The sequence below is a fragment of the Gracilinanus agilis genome, chromosome 4 (assembly GCF_016433145.1).
Source record: "Gracilinanus agilis isolate LMUSP501 chromosome 4, AgileGrace, whole genome shotgun sequence".
Classification (NCBI taxonomy): domain Eukaryota; kingdom Metazoa; phylum Chordata; class Mammalia; order Didelphimorphia; family Didelphidae; genus Gracilinanus; species Gracilinanus agilis.
In genome coordinates, this window is record NC_058133.1 from 143,008,212 (window position 1) to 143,016,969 (window position 8,758).

Consider the following 8,758-nt stretch of genomic DNA (forward strand, 5'->3'; position numbering starts at 1 on the left):
AAACAAGGATGCCCATTATCACCTCTATTATTCAACATAGTACTAGAAACACTAGCAGTGGCAATTAGAGAAGAAAAAGAAATTGAAGGTATCAAAATAGGCAATGAGGAGACTAAGCTATCACTCTTTGCAGATGATATGATGGTCTACTTAAAAAATCCTAGAGAATCAACTAAGAAGCTTGTAGAAATAATCAACAACTTTAGCAAAGTTGCAGGATACAAAATAAACGCACATAAATCATCAGCATTTCTATACATTTCCAACACACTAGAGCAGCAAGAAGTAGAAAGAGAAACACCATTTAAAATCATCCCAGACAATATAAAATACTTAGGAATCTATCTACCAAAACAAACACAGCAATTATATGAAAACAACTACAAAACACTTTCCAAACAAATAAAACTGGATTTAAACAATTGGAAAGCCATTGATTGCTCATGGGTAGGATGAGCTAACATAGTAAAAATGACAATTCTACCCAAATTAATTTACCTATTTAGCGCCATACCTATCAAGCTACCAAAAAACTTCTTTAATGAATTAGAAAAAACTATAACAAATTTCGTTTGGAATAACAAAAGATCAAGAATATCAAGGGAAATAATGAAAAAAAATGTGAAGGAAGGGGGCCTAGCAGTACCAGATATTAAACTATACTATAAAGCAGCAGTCATCAAAACAATATGGTACTGGCTAAGAGATAGAGAGGAGGATCAGTGGAATAGACTTGGGGTAAATGACATTAGCAAGACAGTGTATGATAAACCCAAAGAGCCCAACTTTTGGGACATGAATCCACTATTTGACAAAAACTGCTGGGAAATTTGGAAAACAATATGGGAGAGATTAGGTCTAGATCAACATCTCACACCCTACACCAAGAAAAATTCAGAATGGGTGAACGACTTGAATATAAAGAGGGAAACTATAAATAAGTAAAGTGAACACAGAATAGTATACTTGTCAGATCTCTGGGAAAGGAAAGACTTTAAAACTAAGCAAGAGTTAGAGAAAATTACAAAATGTAAATTAAATGGTTTTGATTATATTAAACTAAAACGCTTTTATACAAACAAAAACAATGTAGTCAAAATCAGAAGGGAAACAACAAATTGGGAAAAAATCTTATAATGAAAAACTCTGACAGGGGTCTAATTACTCAAATATACAAGGAGTTAAAGCAATTGTATAAAAAATCAAGCCATTCCCCAATTGATAAATGGGCAAGAGACATGAATAGGCAATTTTCAGGTAAAGAAAGCAAAAGTATCAATAAGCACATGAGAAAGTGTTCCAAATCTCTAATAATTAGAGAGATGCAAATCAAAACAACTCTGAGGTATCACCTCACACCTAGCAGATTGGCTAAAATGAAAGAAGGGGAGAGTAATGAATGCTGGAGGGGATGTGGCAAAATTGGGACATTAATGCATTGCTGGTGGAGCTGTGAACTGATCCAGCCATTCTGGCTGGCAATTTGGAATCATGCTCAAAGGGCTATAAAAGAATGCCTGCCCTTTGATCCAGCCATACCATTGTTGGGTTTGTACCCCCAAAGAGATCATAGATAAACAGACATGTACAAAAAATATTTATAGCTGCGCTTTTTGTGGTGGTAACAAACTGGAAAAGGAGGGTATGTCCTTCAATTGGGGAATGGCTGAACAAACTGTGGTATATGCGGGTGATGGTATGCTAAAAGGAATAATAAACTGGAGGAGTTCCAGGCGAACTGGAGAGACCTCCAGGAACTGATGCAGAGCGAAAGGAGCAGAGCCAGAAGAACATTGTACACAGAGACTGATATACTATGGTAAAATTGAATGTATCGAACCTCTGTACCAGGAGCAATACAATGACCCAGGACAATTCTGAGGGATCTATGGTAAGGAACGCTGCCCACATTCAGAGGAAGGACTGCGGGAGAGGAAATATATAAGAAAAACAACTGCTTGAACGCATGGGTCGGGGTGGACATGATTGAGGGTATGGACTCGAAACTACCACACCAATGCACCTAACAACAATTTGGAAATAGGTCTTGATCAAAGACACATGACAAAACCAGTGGAAATGTGAATTGGCCATGGGTGGGGGGAGTGCGGGGGGTGGAGGGGAAAGTAGGAGCATGAATCATATAACCAAGTTAAAAATGAATATTAATAAATGTTTAAATTTAAAAAAAAAGAAAAAAAATGGTAGCCTAACTCAACTTTTTAATTCTGTTGACCACTGGCTTTCTAGAATGAATCATACTTCTCTTGCATAGGTCAGGAGGCGGGGCACTATAGGTTTAGACTAGAGTATATGCTGTTAGATTTATGTATTGTTGTGTTTTTCTTTTGTTTTGTTTTTTAATCTGTTTTATTAACAGTTTTTCTTTGTTACAAATGAAGAGGAGAAGAGGAGTATGTCATGATATGACTAATGGAAAGCCTCTAAAAGTTACCTATTTTAAAAAGCAGAAGACAACATGTAAAAAAGAGATGATGGAAAAGCAAAATTTCAACTCAACAAACTTGTATTATGTACCCACTACATGCAAGGTACTGCGCCAGGTGCGTTAAGTATATTTGGCACTGAGATGATAAAGCAAAAAAGAAAGTTAAGGCAGCTGTACTGTGATTTATTTCATTTCTTTTCCATACAGTGATGGCCTTCTGTGTTTTTTCGATTCTCTGGCATGGTTAAAAAAAATACCAGCAAAAAGTTAGTAAATGTAATTTAATATCTCTATCAGGAAGAAACCGACACAGATTGTGTATTGTCATTTGCTCATTTTCCTTCAGAGAAAGTTGTCTGGTCAAACAGAACAGTGTGATATGCTGAATTTCCAATTCCACAGCCAGTGCCTGGTACATAGCAGATGTTTAATAAATGTTTATTGACTGATAGACTTGTATAGCCAGCAGAGCCCTCAGCTGAGCCAGAAGACTCAAATGCTTGTCCCAGCTATGTGACCTTGGATTGATCAGTTAACATCTTTGTCTCAGTTTTTGAATTTGTAAAACTGGGATAATACTTGCATTTCCTATCCCATAGGCTTGTTGGGATGATCAAATAAGACAATGAACATAAAAAAATACTTTACAAACCATAGAGCATTTAATCTTTAGAACTTTTACTGCCCTAAGACTTTGGGGACACTTTTTATAACAATTAACTCTTCTGTAAGTTCTACAAACTTGAAAGTGCTATTTCAGTTTTGCTGGCTTTTATCGTTATTGTTTCACGAGATACATGGTTTTATTGGAGAGAACTATTGGTCAGGAAATCTGTACCAGTATATATTTGTAAAATCTTTGCAACTTACCAACTTGGAGTCACCTGGAGCAATGAGAGGTTAATTGAGTTGCTCAGGGTCATGAAGCTAGTATACAACAGAGACAGGATTTGAACCCAGATTTTGAATATGAAGTCACCTCTATCCACTGTGCCACATTGCCTCTCGTTAATGATAATAACAACAAAATGGTTATTATCAATACTGATTACATTATTGTTATTGTTATTGTAATTTTATTGTTATTTCTCTTTTTTGTTTTCTTATTATTATAATCTTCCACTTGTGCCTTCTTATACCATAAAGCAGACTTTGAGTGCCAATGGGAGTCTAGCAACTCAGAAAAGCTTTTAGTTTGGTATATCTTCTTTCCAAAGACAAGACTAGCTAGTATACAAAATCTCACCTGAGAAGGTTTGGCCATTAAGTGATATACTCTTTGGTCATGGAGACCCAATATTTTAGATTGATTAGGACTAAAAAGAAGAAAAATAAGAAATGTCAGACTTCATCATTTTTAAAGGATCATATATTTGAAGATAAAAGTCGAAATGGACCTTTTACAGATGAGGAAGTTGAAACTCCCAAAATTTAAGAAACGTGCTCAAGATTAACAATAAACATCAGAAGTAGGATTTGAACCTAGGTCATCTAACTTCAGAGTCAGGGTTTTTTCCCCTTGTTCTCTGCTACTCTTACTTGCCAGTTAAGGAAATCAGTGCCCTTTCCAAAGTCTTTGAATTTCAGCATTGACATTTGGGTTGAAATTTTGAAGTTCCAACCTACTAAGTCCTCTATTAGAAAACAATTGAGTCCAGAATAATGCTGCCTTCAGATTGGGATAAGTGTATTATATCTTTAGTAAGCATGGTTCACATCCAATTTCTAAATAGGTTATAAAAAGTATGACTATGTGTAAGTATTGTTAATCAGTGTTAACCTTACACTAATCATACTCAGTTTTCCAATTTGTACCCTTTTCTCTTCTAGAAGTCATAAAATTCTCAGAGGCCCTTCTTGTGACTGCTGTTTTGGTAAAGGGTTATAATTTCTTGGGTGTTATTTGTATTCCAGGGCTACCATGTACTTACTACCTATGTGACCTTGGATGAGTCACAGGCTCTCTGGGTCTCAGGTTCTTCAATTCAAAAGATAACCAGTAATTTCCCTTCCAGATCTAACTAATATGAGGTTATATTCCAGCATCCTCCACTCTTCCTCACCCTCAATAACATGCATTGGTTAGTAGACAGATTGCTGGAACTTCAGTCACAAAGACGAGTTCAAATCCAACTTTAAATACTAACTGCTGAACCTAGATTTAAATCATTTAACCACTGCTTGCTTCAGGATCCTCAACTATAAAATAGGGGAAATAAAACCTTCCAAAGTTGTTGGGAGGATCAAATGAGATGATATTTGTAAAGCATTTAGCATAGCGTATCTGGCACATAGTAGGTACTTCATAAATGCTTATTTTCTTCCTTCTTCGAGGACTTCAATTCATGATACTAATCTTGGGCAGATCCCTCAAGGAAAAAAACTATGTAGAAATGGAGAAATGGTGAAGCCCTTGGTTTCAAATTCTAGCTTTGCTACCTTAGTAACCCATGTAAGCAAGTCTTTTTGTTGTTGTTGGATATGAGTTACAGCATAGAAACTACCTCTATCAATACATCTGCCTTTCAGTTAGCAATAGTCCCTGGAGAGTTGATTGGGGGCACCATGAGGTTAAGCGAATTGTCCAAGGCTACACCACTAGCATTTGTCAGAGGAGGTTCTTGAACCCAAATCTATCTGACTCGAGACCAGCTTGAAATCCATTATACCAGACTCTTCTTTGCTTCTGAAAAATGAAGAAATTGAACTAGATGATCTCTTGGGTTTCTTTGGGCACAGAATGTATGATCTTTTTATCTGGCAAAGAATCCCTTTTTCCAGAGGAATTTTGATTATTATCCTAAGGTAATTTTCATGTGACTAAATTCTCTTTTCCTCCTCTCTGGTACTAGTTACTAGGTCCATGGAATTAAAAATTGCTCTGTAGGAAGTCCAGTGAATAGTACTGAGAAATCTGGTGGAGAACACAAAGGAAAAATTTGCAAGCAAAAGGGAAGAGGAGCTCAAAGAAAGGGTTTGGGGAAGGGTGAGTGGGAAGGGGGAATCAGCTATAACTTAGGAACTTAGAGAAAATAACTCAAGTTACTTGGAGTTTGAAATCTACAGACTATTGGCTTAATTCTGCCTTTTCTCTGCAGAGAAAACTTGAGCATCCTTCAAAGTGACAAGCATGTGGCTAATCATATACTCTCTCTCCTTTGTTGCCTTCCCTTTCGACTTCCAGATAAGGGTCCTCATTCTCCATTCTATTTCTGGGAAATAGACACAGCATATATTTCTTTCCCCTGTCAACATAGCATAATGTTAAACATAATAAAATATCAATCACACACTCCTGTCTGTTCTTTTCACCTTTCTCTATGTTCCTCCCCCACCCCCTTGATGTTTTATATTCTATAAGGAGAGGGCATATCCCTGTAACTTATCTTTCCTTTGAATCGTGATTTATGCAGCTATTTAAAATAGAATTATACCTCTTTCTGTTCCCCTTGTAAGCTGTAGATTTTCACTTCCCTCTGTTTGAGCTCCACTTTTGGGGTATTGTTAAGCACCATCATCACTATTTGTTGATGTTTACTGAGGACCCAGGGTGTACTAGGTACAGTATAGAACAGAGAGGAGACTGCTCAGAATTCTTATTTAGATAGCATCTAAATAAGACAAAAGATGTGAAGCAGGAAAGGAGGCAGATGACTAGGACTGGTGGGAAGCAGTGGGTGGCACTTTGTAAGGGTACTTCATGTCTCTGTGAGAGCAGTAGTGTCATTATTTCTTCAAATCTTCATCACATCCAGAGTCAGCTAAGTTCATAATCCTACATCTCCTAGGGCTTAGTTCTATAAGCACAGAAATTTAGTAAAGCCCACCATGCACATTTATTGAGTCCCTAATCTATTCAGGGTGGGTAGCTAAATGATGCAATAGAGAAAATGCTGGTCCTGGAGTTAGGAAGAGTTCAAATGTGAAGTCAGACACTTACTAACTGTGTGGCCCTGGGAAAGTCACTTAACTCTGTTTGCCTCTGTTTTACCATCTTTAAAATGAGCTGGAGAAGGAGATGGCAAGCCATTCCATTATCTTGGCCAAGAAAACCCCAAATGAGGTTATGAAGAGTTGGACACAACTGGAAAAATGACTGAACAATAACAGTTTGTGTTGAATATTGTGATGAGCACTTGGGATACAGAAATGTCTTAAGCCACAGGACCTGTTCTTAATAAATTTAAGAGGTCCTTTTATTTCAAGCCCTTTAATCTGGAAAGTTTTGCACTTCAAAGAAGTCCTGTACAGAGTGAACTCTTTTCTTAACATTAAAAGGATTCCCAAACCTCCCTTACAATTCATTACACTTCCTCTCAGTTCTCAGTCTTAGCATATTCTTTCTTATAATGGATACATGTCTCCCCTGTTAGAATTTAAGCCCCTTAAGGGCAGAGCTGTTTTCTTTTTTTCTTTATAGATCCAGCATCTAGCACTGGACTCTACACATAGTAGGCATTTATTACTGCTTTTTGACTTATTGCTTAAGAGTCATTTTTTAAACTAAAAACTCAGTTGCGATCTAATATTCTTCATTTTGTCAGTTGAGTAACCATTCATTCTATTTCCCCATTGCCCCCACCAACATGTCCATGTCTTTGCCATGCCTGTCTTCATGCCTTCAGCTATATCCAAATTATCTCTATTCTATGTGTCTGAATTCAAATAAGGGATTCCAGCCTCCTCATTCCTCAATAACATATATGGCATAGAAGATGGAATACTGAACCTGAAGTCAGAAACACCTGAGTTTAAATCTAGAGAAGAAGAGGGTCTTTGTAGAGCACTGAGGGATGCTCCCAGTTATTGAGTGTAAAATAGAGGGAGATCCAGCAAAAGATACTGAGAAGGAGCATTGAGATAGGTAGGAGGAGAACCGAAAGGAGGCAGTCATAAAAAAACATCTAGGAGAAAGTAGCTGAAAGGACAAGACCCTAAAGACCCTCTTCTCTTTTCTCTCTATACCCTCTCATTTGATGACCTTATTGGCTCCCATACATTCATTTTCTCTCTCTACACAAATGTTCACATATTTATGTACTCTTACTAGTCTTTCTCCTGAACTCCAGTTTTATATCACCAATTATAATTGGCAAATATAGGCATCTTAAACTGAATCTGCCCTAATTAGGACTCACTATATTTTCCCTCAGTCCTTCTCCTCTTACAGACTTCCTTATTGCTGTTAAAGGTGCTACTTTCTTTCCAGTCATCCATGTTCACAACATTTATGTCATCTTCTCTCTTATTCACCTCACATATTTAGTCAGTTACCAGATCTTGTCATTTCGTTCTTTTCAACATATCTATTATGTCCTCTTCTCTCTACTCACAAACCTACTGTCCTAGTTCAGTCAATAAATACTGCTTTCTATGTGCCAGGCACAATGCTAAGCATTGCTGATATAAGGATCTTACGGTCTAATGAGGGACACAACATACAAACAATTAAAAGCAATCAAACAGATATGAAGCAAATTGTAGTTAATAATTTGAGGAAAGGGACTAATTTTAATGTGAATCAGGAATGAATCTTCCCCAAAGATTTTGGCTTAGATTTGAAGGACATCAAGGATTTTAAGAGGTGACTATGAAAGGGGAGAGAGTTCTGGGTTTAGAAGACAACAAGTAAAAATGACTAATGTTGAGAAATGGAGAATATAATGTGAGGAAGAGCAATGAGGTCAGTATCACTGGATCCCAGAGCCTACAGGAGTGAGTAAGACATAAGAAAAATGGAAAGATAGGAAGGACACAGGTTACAGAGAGTTTTAAAAGATAGAGGACTTTATATTTGATCCTAGAAGCAATAGAGTAGCACCAGAATTGATTAATGGAGTGATATGGTCAAACTCATGCTTTAGAAAAATTGATTTGATAGCTGAGTGGAGGAAAGAATAGAATGGAGAGAGAGGAGGTGGAGAGACTGACCAGAAGATAATGAAGGACTGGTTTAATGTGGTAGCTATATCAGAGGAGAGAAGGGGGCATATATGAGAAATGCAATGAGGATAGAAGCCATAGGTATTGGTAAGTGATTGGACATAGAGAAAAGAGTGTGAAGAGTCAAAGATGACAGGTAGGTTGTTAATTCTCTTGCCTGAATTACTACAGTAGTCTTCTAATTGTCCTCCTTGCCTCAAGTTTCTCCTCTATCTTCTACTCATGAGGAAACAGAGGCAATCTGGGTTAAGTGACTTGCCATATAGCTCATAAAGCCATACAGCTCATAAGTGTTTCAGACCAGATTTGAAATCAGGTCTTTTTTTTTTAAACCCTTAGCTTCTGTGTATTGGCTTATAGGTGGAA